Genomic DNA, 14825 nt, shown 5'->3' on the forward strand with positions numbered 1-14825 from the left:
TAATAGAGTCAACAGGCAAACCATATGTCTGCCTGTGCCAGGATGGGTAAGTGTGAAGAAATCACTCGGGATGCCTTTAAGGGTCACCGTAGGCACCTTTGGCTGAAGTCAGAATTCTACTACACAGCCGGTGCCTTTAAACATTTATCTGGCTATTACAAAGGTTAGTCTTCTTTGCCTTTTTCACTTTTACTTTCTCTAAGCAAAGGTTATTTGGTACATTAACTTAGGTGATTAGGGTAATGATGCCTGAAACTCTGAGATCCCCTCTCTTGTTACATGCTAGTACCCCAAAGCTTCTGTGTAATAGTAGGATGTTGACTTAAAGAAAATTATTTCGGGTGTTCTCTTAAAGAAATCGTGTGGGAAATTATCACGTCCAGGAGAAAGCTGGACCCAAGGATCCCGGAAAATGAAGAAAAATGATGCGTCTGCGAAAACGGTAGCTGGGATTTAAAAAAAAAAAAAAAAAATCCCCCCCCCCGGGGGTTTGTAATTTGACTGCGCTCTCCGGCAAGGCTCCAGTGACAAGTCCAAGGGCTTCGTCGCGCTCGTTGGCTCTCCGCCCCCCCCCCCGCCCCCCACCCCGCCTCCCCACCTTGCTCGCCCCAGGCCGCGGGGAGGAGGGACGGAAGGTCCGCGGCGGGCGGCGGAGCCCGCATCCCGGCACTGGGAGGGGCGGGCCCGGGCGCGGCCGAGCCGGGGAGCGCGGCCGAGCGGCGGGGCCGAGCCGAGGAAGAGGAAGTGCGAGCCCGAGCGGCGGCGCAGGGAGCTCGGCCGGAGCCGGAGCCGCAGCCGCGCAGCCGCGCCGTCCCCGCCGACCTGCGAGCGCGGCCCCCCGGCGCGGGAGCCGCCCCCCGCCCGGTAAGCGCCGGCCTCGCCCCGCCACCCGGGGCCCCCTTGCAGGGATGGGGCGGCTCGTGGGGAGCCCCCGGGGGGGGGGGACGGGAAGGGGACGCGGGGACCCTCGGCCCGCGGGCACCCCAAGCCGCAGGTGGAGGCGGCCGGAGCGCGGCGCCCGGGGCCCCTCTGCCCCGGCGCGCTCCCTCCGGGGTAGGGGGGCGGACGGTGTCCCGGCGCGCGCCCCCGCCGCCGGGGACCCGGGACCCGCCGCTGCCCGCCGCCGCCTGGAGGGGGCGACCCGCCGCCGCCGCCGCCGCCCGGCCTCTGGGCTCCCGGTCCCCGAGTCTCGACCGCCGGCCCCGCGCTCGCACCCTTCCGCCCGCTCCGAGAACGGGTTTCTGCGTGCACCCGGGCGTGTGACCAAACCCAGCCCCACAGCTCAAACGGGACCGTCCGAAAACGGGACACGACGGCCAGACGGTCGAAGCCGACTCCCCAACAGCCATCCCGGCGCCCCCCCCCCCCCGCCCGCCGCGCCCCCAGGACCCGCGAACCGCGGTGGGAGTCGGAGGCCAGGGTGCTGAGTTTGGCTTAGAGGATCCCTGCCTTGGTAGGAACTAGGCTTGGTGTCCCGGCGCCCAAATATGCTCCCTTGGGGCGGCGGGGGGGTGGGGGTGGGGGGGAGTTGAGGCGCCTCCTCCGTCACGGGGGTAAATGGTAACACCTGGTCCGCTGGGACTCCGCCGGCTTTCCTGGCCTCGCGGGGGCTGTGGGTGATGCCCGAAGCCCAGCCCCTCTTTGTGTCCTCTGTTGAGAATCTGGTTCCCAAACCAGAAGCCGAAGGAGGTTCTAAGGGGGAGAAGTTCAGCTGTTAAAAGTTTCTTTCCGTTCATCGGAAACAGTGCGGTGGGTGACTTTTTTAAGGGCGCCGGCGGAGCCCTGTTTCGTTAAGTGCTGGTCCTTAACGCTCCCTTTGTAGCACCCTCGGGGGGCCATGGCTAGTGCACATGTTTTTGAAATCGCTGAGTGGGAGTCCCGTGGAAGGCTGTTTCCAGCCTGCATCGCGGAAGACAATGTCGATCTGAGAGGGAGAGTTGGTGTGGGGGGCGGTGGGGGTGGGGGTGGGGGGGTCCAACGGATCGGATACAGAACCACCTTGTGTTTCGGATTTAAACCGGGAGGAGTCCAGCACGTTGACCCGAGGTCAAATTGGTCGTCTCACAGAATTCCAGGCCTAGATAGGTCGTGCAGTGCTATGAAAATAGTTATGAAGCGTTAAAGTCGCCTTCTTCTGGCTTGTCAGTTTCTGTAGTTGGCTTACTTTTATTAAAGAATTTATAGGCTTCGGACTCTAATTAGACGCTGTTAAGACATTTCCGAGCCCATCGCGTGGGGAATAAGAAAACTCTGTTCTGACTTGAGATCTGAGCACCGCCGTGTGCCCTTAGCTTCCCTCATTATAAAGCGATGTACATGAACCAGATCGTTCCTAAAGCTTCACATTCATCGCCGCACCCAGTGATATTTATTTGCGTTACAATATTCAAGACTTAGACACAAAAGTGATGGCTTGACATCTGATCCTTTACCGTCTGGATTCCTAATTCTTCACTTTGCTTTCTATCCGATCTGAGGCCCCTGTCTAAGCCACCAAACCACCTGAAGAAATGTTGTGCCCAGAGTTTGTCCCGTCTTGCTGACCTCATCGTTAGTGGGTCGTCCACAGCCATCACTGCTTGACCTTGCCTTTCTCTCCCGCATCCGTTCTCCGAAGCTCCCCGTGGAGGCACAAAGTGAGAAACCGTTATCTAGCAGCCCCGTGCATGCCCTACACATGCTTGCCTTGATCAGTTTTCCCTGCTCATCTCCAGCTTCCCCTTGGGCACCAATTCCTTCGGTGACTTTGCTAGGGATGAAGCCCCCAAGTACAAGCTTAACTATTTCCATGGGAGACCCGATCTGTACCTCGGAGAAGTTAAACAGACACTTTGCAAGAAACAATAGAAAGCAGCAACATAGTCTTTCAAAACCAAGAATAAACCAGCACTCTTTTGTTCTCCTGTGAGGATATGATTTTCAAGGGATTTCATTAAGATGTAATGGTTCGTAGTCGGACACGTACATGTGGGGAATGCTTGAGGACGACTGCGTCTTTTGAGCTCTTAGTAAACAAAAAGCAATTCCTGGGTCTATGCTCGGATGCTTCATGGCTGCAATCTGCTTCTTGTGGGCTGCTTCCCCCTCCCGCTTTCATGGCGGGTGGTTGGTCTTTCAAATAATTGTCATCTTTTAATCCTTCTGCAGGGATGGTTAGACGCCTGGAATATTAAAGTTAGGATGGATCCTGGACGATCTAGTTCAGACCCTACATCTTAAGGGTTTGGGAAGGTGCTAGTGGTGAAGAACAAGTTCTCTGGAATTAACTGACCTGTGAATGAAGTTCGCCTCTCTGCAGCTCATTAGCACTGAGACCTTGACCCCTCTAAGGAAATTGTTTAGACCTAGATTATTTTGGAATCAGGAGAACGTAACAATTATGGTTGGTCACTCTCTCTGGATTATCTCACCTTTGCTCATTTCTTCCTGCGTAAATTTAGGAAATAATGGCCCTTTCCTGTGGAGTCACACTGAGCATTGATGATTATTAATGAGATAATTCATTGTGAGTGCTTGGCACATTGTGTGCTTTAAAGATGATTATTTAGGGGGTGTCTGGGTGGCGTGATTGGCTGGCCGACTTCGGCTCAGGTCATGATCTCACAGTTTGTGGGTTGAGACCCGTGTCCAGCTCTGTGCTGACAGCTCGGGACTTAGAGCCTCCTTCAGATTCTGTGTCTCCCTCTCTCTCATGCTCTATCTCTCAAAAATAAAATAAACATTAAAAAAACTAAAGATGATTGTTGTTGATAAACCAAGTCCCAGGAGTGAGTGATTTTGCTGGAGGTTACATAGCTCTGGACTGGCACAAGTGTGATTTAGCCCAGGTTCACGTGTCTTTCTCCCAAATTTCACTACCTAGAAGTGATGGTGGTATAGGGACATATTTTTTCTTAATTTTTTAAATGTTTTTATTTATTTTTGAGACAGAGAGAGAGAGACAGAGCATGAGCAGGGGAGGGGCAGAGAGAGAGGGAGACACAGAATCCGAAGCAGGCTCCAGGCTCTGAGCTGTCAGCACAGAGCCCGACGCGGGGCTTGAACTCACAGAGTGTGAGATCAATACCCGAGCTGAAGTCAGACGCTCAACCGACTGAGCCACCCAGGCGCCCCAAGGCATATTTTTTTTTTTATCAAGTGTAATGGTTCATTCTTTCAGAAAAAAAAAAAAATCACGTCTCTTTTGTCTTAGGAAAAACATGATGTCTAAAGCAAAATGGTCATGTAGTTAGCAGGGATGGAAATGGAAACATTTTCTAGACAAAGACTGTAAGCAACTTAGTACTTGTATGTGTTAGGCATCACTAATGCTTCGTCACAGCCTACATCAGTCTTGCTTAATAAAATGAAAAGTTGACCCCAGACCATTTGGGCAGCCAGAGCCGTGGGCTCTGTGCCTAGTAGAACTTGCCTGTAGAACCAGCTTTCAAGTAATTAAGAGATAACTACACGTCCAGCTTTTTATTGCTCATGCCGGTGAAAAGCACCGGCTAAAACAGATGTTTTAGCAAAGATAATAGAAACATAGGCTAATCCTCCTAGTAAGGGAGCCCAGGTTTGTTATAGGATAACTGAGCCACAGGTTATCCAGACGCTACAGAACAGCTTCAGATACGCCTGGGTGATTCCCATCCCAGTGATCAGGAGTTGACTGTGTATCTAGAATAGTCTTCGTGTTTGAGTCATGCTTTGCTATCTTTTCAATCTGTATACACAAGGTTACTAACAAAAACATGTTTTTCTGAGGAGATATAAGCCAAGTAAAAATTTCCAAACCTAAACATCTTTTGGTAAATATTGAATTACTCGGTGATGGAAGCTAAAGTATGATGTAATCATGGATCCCAAAATCCAGAACCTTCTTCTTCCTTCCCCCCGCCATCCCATACGATCCTGGAGAAAAAAGAAACGTGAAGGATGCCAGGCTAAATTTTGAAAAAAGATTCCAGCTACACCGGCTTGATGTACTAACCCGATGGGAGGGGAGTCGGGGTTTTCACAGGTCTTCAATTAAGAAAGTTGTTTTCGTAAGCTTTAATAACCAGGATGCAATCAAGCCCACAGAAGCTCCTTACCACCAGTATTAGGAAGGTAAAACCATTAACAGCAGTTGGCCAAAAGCTAGGAGGCACGAAAGTGTAAGGAGGACATCTTTTTAACGTATCACAGTTGAAATTGGTGTGAGTCCAATAATCGCTAAAAATTTAGAATTCGCATAAGAGGAATGACTACCTCAATAAATTATCGTCCCGTTAAATTGGCTTTAAGTCTTGAGGTGGTAAATAGATCTAGCTCTCTACCTGGGTAGTCACATTAGGCACTAACTAACTTGACTTGTGTCGGAATACAGATGGAGGCGAGTGATAAGAAGTTGTTCCAGGGGCGCCCGAGTGGCTCAGTCGGTTAAGCGTCCGACTTCAGCTCAGGTCACGATCTCACGGTTCATGGGTTCAAGCCCCACATCTGGCTCTATGCTGACGGCTCAGAGCCTGGAGCCTGCTTCCGATTTCTGTGTCTCTCTCTCTCTCTTTCTGCCCCTCCCCTGCTTGCACTCTGTCTCTTTCTCTCTCTCTCAAAAATAAACATTAAAAAAATTTTTTTTTATAAAGAAGTTGTTCTAGATCGGGAGGTGGTACACATTTTCCTGTAAAGAGCCAGGTGGAAAGTATTTTCTGGTCCCTGTATGCCTATGCCATATATTCTTTGATGGAGAGGGTTGGGGGATGTTGTTTGGTTACCGTCCTTTGAAAATGTAAAAGCCAGTCTTTCCTTTTGTGGCATGTGGGTAGGACAGGCTGCGTGCTGGCTTTGACCCGTCCCAGTAGTTGGCCACCTCGGTCCCAAATGAAATAGGCTGTGTTTGTGCTGTCCTTCAGTGTTGTTGCAGAGACCCAGAATAACGAATTTAATAGGCTCTATCGAAGCTGACTCAATATAAACGGACTTATAATCAAGTCTGCTTTGTTGTGCCTTTTTCTAATTGTGCTCTATTTTCTTTTTACACTAGCCTTACAAGTCTCTGTTTGACGTAGCCTTCAGTTCCCGTAGGAATGACAGTACCAAAGTCCAGTATTCTTCCTTGAGTTAGATGCTGAATGGGAAAGATGCTTGGCTGGGATGGAATAAAGCCCACGTTGAAATGGGTTATTGATGAAGATGATTAATGACATGAAAGGAAGTTCAGACCCCCGAGCATGGCACCCAAAGCCCTCGTACCTACTTTTCTTCTAGCCCCTCCCATGTGTACTCGACGTCCCTGTCAGTCACCTCGCAGAGCCCTGAGCGGGCTGTGCTGTCTCTCATTGATGGTGGAATCCTTCCATGCAAAGCTTAAATATCCATTACTTCCACAGGGCCTCTCCTCACCTTACCAGGCAGAGACTTGGACACCTGCGCTTACTGCCATGTTAACACAGGACCTTAACACGAAGCACTTGGAAGGACGGAGGAATGTGGTGATCCCGAGTAGACAAGCAGTACTTTTCAAGGCTGAGGGGGAGTTTTATTTTTCTCTGTAGCTTCAGGGATCTTCCCACAGATCTTTGGACAGATCACAGAATCGGGTACAGAACTGTCTCCAGGCTTTGTATGTGATGCACGGAACAGCCTAGGGTCTGTGGGTCTGGTTTTTGAAGTCAGGATGCGCCGAGGACTAGTCCTGGCTTCTGCACTTAAGCTGCTCTCTGCCGTCCCATCTTTAAAGTACATGATAAGAACGACTTCCTAAATGCTAGGAATAAATGAGATTTGCCTCTGTAAAGCATTCCGTTCAGAGTCTGACGTGTAGGAATGGAGCAATAAACGGTAACTTTCCTCCATTCCAGAGCTGTTTACTGAGAGGCTACCCTGTCTAGAATGATACCTGCTGCTTTTCTAGGCATAGGGGTGAACACAGAGATGTGGTCTCTGTAGAGACGTGATGACTGAGGGAGAAGACTCAGGGTGAAGGGTGGGCCACCTTGGATGGGCACTCCAGGAAACCTCTCAGAGAAGGCAACGTTTGAACTGTGACTTTAATGATATTGACGAGTTCCTGTCTCATCAAATCCGAGATACTTATGAAATACGCCATTTTTTAACGTTCCACTAAGAAAGGAGAAATTCTGTCAACGAAATTGACACCATCCCCTGTAATATACATCCGTAAGTTATGAAAAATGTACATCGTAACATCAAATGAAATTTATTGATATTTGTTGCTATATAAATGTGCATCGAATACACTCGTGCTCCTCTGTGGTTGCATACAAGATCGGGCGCCAATGGTTTACGTTCTAACTGAGTTTCTCTCTTCTGTTTCCTAGCTCTGAAAGACTGACTCAGATCTGCCAAAGATAAATTAAGAATACAGGAAATTAAAATATTGTGAGACAGTGTAGGACATTTGTGATCTAATGTGTTTTTTAAATAGTTTAAAACATCCACTTTGGTCATTTAAATGAACAAAGCATATCAGAGAATCCTGTCTGAGTGGAATTGACCTACACGTACCTTGGGTAGGAGTGAAGTCGAGCAGTTTCTGCATCTGGATAATTCCTCTTGGCAGCTGTCTGCAGGGATGTGTGAAACTTTAATGCACATAAATGCCTTTCTAGGGGGTAATGAAGGCATTAGCTGGAGTTTACGTTCTTCTGTTTTCTAGAGTTAATTTAACATAACTGCTCCTCTCCTCTGTCTCCCAAGGGGCTGATCATTGTTCTGACTGTGTACGTCCTTAATAATGAAGTGGAAGGGGCTCCATATAGAGTCAACCCCTTTCCTCCTCTGGAAAACCTCCAGCTTTTCACACTCCAAGGAATGTTCTCTTCCCACAGTTCCCCACCCTCCTCCCTGTTCAGAGGGTAACATACTGCTTAAGTCTTTGCTTTCTGACCACCCTCTAAATTCTGAACCTTCATCAAGTTTTTTTTTTCTGTACCCAGTTTGGAGCCTCATTGTCTCTCCTTCTCCAGCTCTCCCCACCTGTCCAAGATTCCTTTAACTCCTCAGTTTCTGGATGGATGACTCCATGAGAGTTTTGACAATACTCGGCTATTTCTAGCGGTCGTAAAGTGTCCTCCGTGAGGCTCGGGTTTTAATTTCAACATGGCGTGCAAATCCTTAGTGCACGCGGTGAGCACACCTTTCCTTAGACCTTCCTGGGGTCTGTTCCTTTGGGCCCCGCCCTCTCCCAGTGGTCGACTGAAGGCCCAGCAAAGTCCCCTTCCACACCGTGCCTGATAAGGGGGGAGGGGGGGTCCTCAGTGCTTGGCCAAGGAGGAGGTTTGTGCAGGAAGCCAAGTGCAGACCTGTTTCCCTTCCGGGGCCCCCTTCTTCCTCCCTCCACCTTCTCCTGTGACTGAAGCCCTCATGTTTTGGGAGGTCTTCAGAATCAATACCAACTCCAGCTGAAATATGAGTCTTTGCAAACAAGTAGATGCAAAGGGAAGGTCATTTGTAGGCATTCCAGGGATGCACCTTAACCACAGTCCAGCCTGAGGATGATTTAAGGCTGTTCCAACCTGGGACTAGAAGCTGGTGGGGGGGTGGGGGGGAGGGGGACATGAGGCCACGAGGAAGGGGTGGGGGCACTGAACCAAGGCCATCAGAGTTCAGCTTCCCGGGGCTGTGTGATGACACATGGTCCTCAAAGACTAGCATCTGTGCTTCTCTGATGTGCTGGGAGAGAGGGAAGACTGTAATCTGGAGCATAAATATACGATCCTGTGTTTGTTCCCTTTAAACTGTGTAAACCTGTTATTAGTTTAAGCATCTGTGTTGAGCTGAAATATTATCGCTGCCTCCAAGGAGGAGCTGGGAGCTGGTCTGAAACAGCTTACAGTTTAAATATTCAGGTGTCTCACACTTCTTACAATGTGACGCAACTGAACACCTGAATTATGAACCCCAAGAGTCAGACTCGGGAAGATAGGATTACCTAGTGGGGGACAGCAGAGCATACCGGAGGAGATGTAGCCTCTAAAAGTTGATGTTTTAAAAGAAAAACCTTCCCCAGGGACACCTGGGTGGCTTAGTCGGTCGAGCGTCTGACGCTTGATTGCGGCACAGGTCACCGTCTCGTGGGTCGTGAGTTCGAGCCCCGTATCGGGCTCTGCCCTGACAGCGCAGAGCCTGCTTGGGAATCTCTCTCTTCCCCTCTCTCTCTGCCCCTCTCCCCGCTTGCGCTCTCCCTCTCTCAAAATAAATGTTTCAAAAATGAAGGAAAAGCTTCCCTTACCTCGTGCCTTTCCCATCATAGATCAGAACTTGTGGGGAGTTGCTGAGGAACGATGAGGGTGAGGCTGTAAGGGTGATGAAGTGATGGGAACTGGGCGCGTGGATGAGCTGCCTGGGATTGGCTCTATCCAGAAAAGTGCTTGGGGAACTATTTGGAGGCTTTTGGAATATAGCTATGGAGCAAAATCTTGGTGGTCTTGGCTTTTTTCCACCACTCTTCACTGTGTATACCAGATAAATGCTTGTTTTCCCCTTCTCGCCTTGAACAGTCGTTTGGGTTAAGCTCTAAGGAATGCCATTTAATCACAATATTTAACGATATCTGATCTTGAAGCTAACATGCTAAGGGGAGTAATGTGAAAATAATGTGTCTGTGGCACATGGAACCCCGTACCCTGTCACCACAAGACGTTACCGCTAGCAACATAGCATCCAGATGACTTCCAGAAAGTGTCCTTATTCGAAAGCACTCTTATCTTTCTTGTTATGCCTTTCTCTTTAGAAGCGACCCCGCTATGAAAGCAAACACTAGGAAGTTCTAAGAATTAAGTTGTCATGAGCCCCGCAATAGCAACACGCTTCAAAATCCAGAAGAGCCCTGAGGAACGAAAAGAGATTTGTTTCGCTCTATGCTCTGCCGTATCAAGCTGCGATAGCATCTACTCTAATACTATAGTTCAAGAAATTTCCAAATAGGGAGTTAAGCGGTGTTTGCTTTAACCTTCTTATATAAGGGACGAAGAGAGCACACGTCTGTGCCAGCAAAGACATAATAACTAGCAACGGCTATCCTAATTGGGGTCACTAATAGGTACAATAAACATGCTTTGCAAATGTTCGGACGCTATCTACCCTACCCTTGAAAGAGAAGGTTCTTATTGGGCACTCCAGTATGCATAACAGATATGGCAAGCAAATGTCATACTTCCTTGCTCTCTTTGCTTACTTGTTGTGCTCCTAGTTCCAACACTGTTTCTGTGGCATTAATTGGGGGGGAAATCGTATGCATGGCGAAGAGAAACTTGTTTTTCTAAGGTCTGAATCCTCAGACTTGAGATGTGGGAATAGCCTGGAATTGGGCAGTCTCTGTGTGTCAGTTGGAAGTTATCTGAAAATGCCTTCTGTGATGGGGCTAAAACCATATAACGAAGATGTCATGAGATTTCCATGTACCATGCGTGGATAGTGCCTAGTAAATAAGTCCTTGCTAAATAGTGGCTCTCTTGGTACGTTCACTGGGTGTCACGCTTCAGTTTTATTCCTTGCTGCTAGACATAGGAACGACGAGCCCACACGAAAACAACTCAAACAAAAGCCCATGGTAAAGAGAGAGGGAAGAAGAACACATTTTTCTGGGTCTGTGTTACCGTAGTGGAGACACGATATTCATTATACTTGAGCATTCCGATTAGAATTAGTGTATTCAACAAACATAATTTCCTGAATTCTGGGGATACGTGGAACAAAGCAGACCAAATCTGGAGTGAAGGAGAAACTCCCTGTAGTGAGTTCCCTAAAGAAAAGAAAATAGGGAAATGGGGTGGGGGTGGGGCTGGTTACATGGGGCCAAGGTTTAAATAATAAGTGACCCTGAAAAGGTCTGAGGGGAAAACATTCTATTCTAGGCAGAGGGGAAAAAAAATAAATAAATAAGGGAGGAGGACCTAAGAGAGAAATAAGCTTGGTGAGTTCTAGGAAAAGAAAGGCAGGCTGTGTGTGTGAAATAGGGGAGCCGCAGTGGGTGGGAGATGAGGCCGGAGAGGTAGGCAGGACCTGGATTGTGTAGACCTTTATAATATCAAAGGCCTTTCCCATGACTTAAAAGGGCAACGCAAAGCCACCGGAGGGTTCCAAGCAAGGGAGTGACATAATTTGATTGATGCCCTGTCATCACTCTGGCTGCTGTGCAGAGAAAGCACTTCGGTGGAAAGTTCTGGAAACAGGTACAACAGTTGGGACGCTATTGCAGTGGTACAGAGGATGCTAGCCGAGGAGGTGGCGGGAAGTGGGTTGATTCAGAACTGGAACTCTTCAGATGGTACAGCTCAAGGCGAAGGAATGTATGTGGATCGGGAAGGAGCGTGGCTACTGTTACTGTGTCGACCTACGTGCTTCCCAGTCTCCATCTTTCAGTTCCATCGCCCTTTCTTTTCTGGCTCCCCTAGGAGTGGCTGCTGCTCCCTGTGAAGCCACGACGGCTCAGCTCACCTCCCCCTAAACTCCTTCGTAGCCAAATACCCCATCCTTCCAGCTCCTCAGCGTCCTGTTGACCTCACTTGTAGTACGTACAGTGGGGTATTTTTGAAAACCATTTCGTTGGTCTGCCTTCCCTCGCACCACGGTGAGCTCCCTGAGAGCAAATATTTGAACAAAATAATCTGTCTTCTACTGGTTGAAGTGAGCGTTAAGAAATCTGGGCAAAAATCTTAGTTTTCACAAATTCGTTTAAAAAAAGGAGGCTTCGAGTAGGTAGCTAAATACTTGAAGAAGAAGGCGGAGAAAGAAGGAGAAGGGGAGAAGGATGGAAAGGAGAAAAACTGAGAAGGAAGTGAAAGACGTGGAAAAGGAAGGGGAGGGAGACCCGCCGGAGAAACCCGGAGGGGCTCTGACTGAACACTTCATGAAGGCTTCTTTGGAAAGGCATTTGTGTTCTACTGATTTTCTGCAAGAGGCGTCCAGGAGCTGTTGGTTTGAAAGTTGCATGGGTCTGTAGAAAGCGTGGTGCTCTATGAATATGTATGTTCCTTGCCTGCCTTTCACTGGCTTATAGAACACTTGGAAGCTCACCCGTGCTTATTCTGGAATAGAAACAACTCTCAGCGAAACTGGAGTGGCAAGAAGTCTCTCTCATGTTCCAGCAGTTGAGTGACCACTGTGCATTTCCAGACAGGAGATGAGCCCTATGCCAACTCTATAAACACACTTTCTAATGCATGGGGAGGGCACCTCAGGCCTGTTGCTAGGTCGTGAATCTCCTGGGGCATGGCGACTGTGTCCTCTTCATCCTCGAATTCCCAGCAGAGATCATAGTCGCTAGGTGCCATTGACCTTTAATTAACGATTGGAGTTTGGTCCAGTTCTCGATTTCCACTGTAAAGTGGAATCGAGAAGTCTGACATTCAGCGCTGATGTGTGGGTTTTGGATGAAAACCTTAATTTCAGTTTACCGACGTCGAGCTTAGGCACGTAAAAACAAGTTTCAGAAGCCTGAATTTGTTACTCTCATATTCAGAATTGAGCACTCTCCCTGGGAAAAAAAAATGTCTATGGCTAAGCCACATTGTTTAGTGTTGTTTTCAGTGGTGCAATGATTGTCCTCTTATTTGCAAGTTGGACTTATTAAGACAGGTCTTCGAAGGCTCCCTTTGTGTTAAAAGGGAATGGATTCCGGTAGCCTAGTTTTAGTTACTAGGCCTATTAGGAAATAACCAAATGAAATTTCTTTCAGAATAGTCTGATTTAAATTTTCTGGCTCAAGTAGTGAGGCCCTATTGTGTTTTAAAATAAATCAAGAGAAAGACTGTGCAGTCCGCCTGTCTGAGCCTCTCACTTATTCACATGCCTTCTGGGATTTATCTGTTGGCCTTTGCACAATTGATTCAAAGTCACCCACCCAGAATTGGGCTCCTAATCTCTCTTTCCAGACCCACCTCTAACTTCCTGGGATTGTTTTTTTCCCTCCTTTTCCAATTCTTAGTTAATAGCACCATAACCCACTGGTCACAGCAAGCCATTTGCCTTCTCTCTCCTGCCTTATCCAGTCAGTTCGCGATAACTTCCTAAATAGTTCTCAGCCCATATGCACTTATCCTTGCCCCTTTCCCATCCTTTTAGACACTTAGCTCTTGCCTAGACCATTAGAATTGTTGAGCCAGCACTGATATCTCTAGAACACAAATCTGACCGGTGAATACATTGTCAACGGGGCCTCTTCTAATGGCTTAACCCAAAGGAAGGATGGATGGTAGAACTTAAGGCACAGATAAAAGTTCTAGGTAGAGGGCCTTTAGTATTTCTCTGGTCACATTCCCCTGCTCCTATCTCAGCTTCAAGAGACATACTGCGTGGGCTCCACCTTCCAAACATCCAGAATTCTGCTGCTCCCACTGGGTCCAATTCATTTGCCCTCTCTCGCTGGATTAGCGCCAGTCAGTTTGGAACTCGTCTCCTTGCTTAGATGCATGCTGTCTAGTATGTCTTTTCTACACAACAGCCAGAGTGATCCTGGCCATAGGCTGGGGCGGGCTAATTCAGACTCCCTCAGTGTTTCCCCGTCTCACTTGGAGTCGAAAGCGAATCTGTGGAACAGCCTCCAAGAACCTCCCCAGTTGGCACCCGCCCCACTCTTTCTCTCTGACCCCATCGCCTGCTCTTCCCCACATGCTCACTCTGTCTCAGTTCACTGGCCTCTTTGCAGTTCCCAGATAGACCAAACAAGCTCCAGCCTCGGAGTGTTTTCATGACCTCTGCCTGGAAAATTCTCCTCTGGGTATCAAAGCCTTACTGTCTCCCTTCTTGCAATTCCCTGCTCAGGTGTCTCCTTATCAAAGAATTCTTCCTCATCATGCTTTATAAAATAGGAACCCCCCTCACCTTGCAAGCCATATCCTTCTTACCCTACTTCATTTTTATTCATAGCATTTATCAACACATAACAAAGGAGATGTTTGTTTCTTGTCTGTTCTTCATGAGAAGAGAGTCTTTGTGTTGCTCTCACCGTATTTCCAATGTTTAAAAACAGTGCCCAGCACAGAGAGAAGCTGACACATTTTTTTGAACAAATCAATTTCACCATTGCTATCTCTTGCCTCTAGTAAGGTAAGTTCTGGGCTGTCTGTTACTGTTAGACCACATTCTAGAGTGAGATCAGCCGCCTAAGGTGCTGTGGGGGGATGTGGGTGAGTGGATGGGTGAGTATTTAGGAAAAGACGGGGTGGAGAACCTGTTCTGTGATTCCACCCTCTTCCGTTCCTGTGCTCATCGGGCTTCTGAAGACATTTGCTCAGGAGGTCCCCCTGGGCCGCTTGCCTGCCAGGTCTGCCCTCTAGCCCCATCTTACCCAGAAAACCTTACTCTTGACGGTTCTCCCATATCTGCCCTCCACTCCACTCAGGTTGCTTCTCCACACCCTGCCTCCCTCCTCCACGGTGCGCCCGGCCCCAAACAACCTCTCGCAGGTAGCAGACGCTCAGAACATCATCAAGTCACTGCTTGATATGTAGGTCTCCTCGTTTATCCTTCGTTATCCAAATGCTACCTACCCATCAAAATAGGCGGTGTGGTATGACGGTTACATGCTTAGGCTCTGGAACTAGGCTACCTGATTCCACTCCGGATTCCCCCACGTAAAGCTGGCATGACTTTGGACAAGCTGTCTGGCCTCCCTAGCCTAGGAGACACCTTCTTCTCGGCGTCTCCCTCCTCCCTTTGTGGCTTCATTTTTCTGCATAGCACGTACATCTGTCTGACTGACGCGCTGTAAATTACTATGTATCCTTTTAAGCTCCTCAGGGAGGAGTCCCTCTTCTAATTAAAGAAATCTCCAAATAAACGGGAGTAGAGAAAATAGCATAACGCACCCCCATGTATTCATCTGCCAGATTGAACAA

General features: G+C 48.5%; 1 protein-coding gene across 2 annotated transcripts in view; it reads left to right on the forward strand.

The window, feature by feature from the left end:
- Positions 1–628: 628 nt before the first annotated feature.
- Positions 629–14825, forward strand: part of PLEKHG1 (pleckstrin homology and RhoGEF domain containing G1) — a 232272-nt gene continuing 218075 nt past the window's right edge. Inside the window, exon 1 of one of the 2 annotated variants that reach the window (XM_058735642.1) lies at positions 629–864. The gene's annotated coding sequence lies outside the window, so the exon portion shown is untranslated. The remainder of the gene's footprint in view (positions 865–14825) is intronic. The other variant, XM_058735640.1, reaches the window with a different exon arrangement.

The sequence above is a fragment of the Neofelis nebulosa genome, chromosome 6 (genome assembly GCF_028018385.1).
Source record: "Neofelis nebulosa isolate mNeoNeb1 chromosome 6, mNeoNeb1.pri, whole genome shotgun sequence".
NCBI lineage: Eukaryota > Metazoa > Chordata > Mammalia > Carnivora > Felidae > Neofelis > Neofelis nebulosa.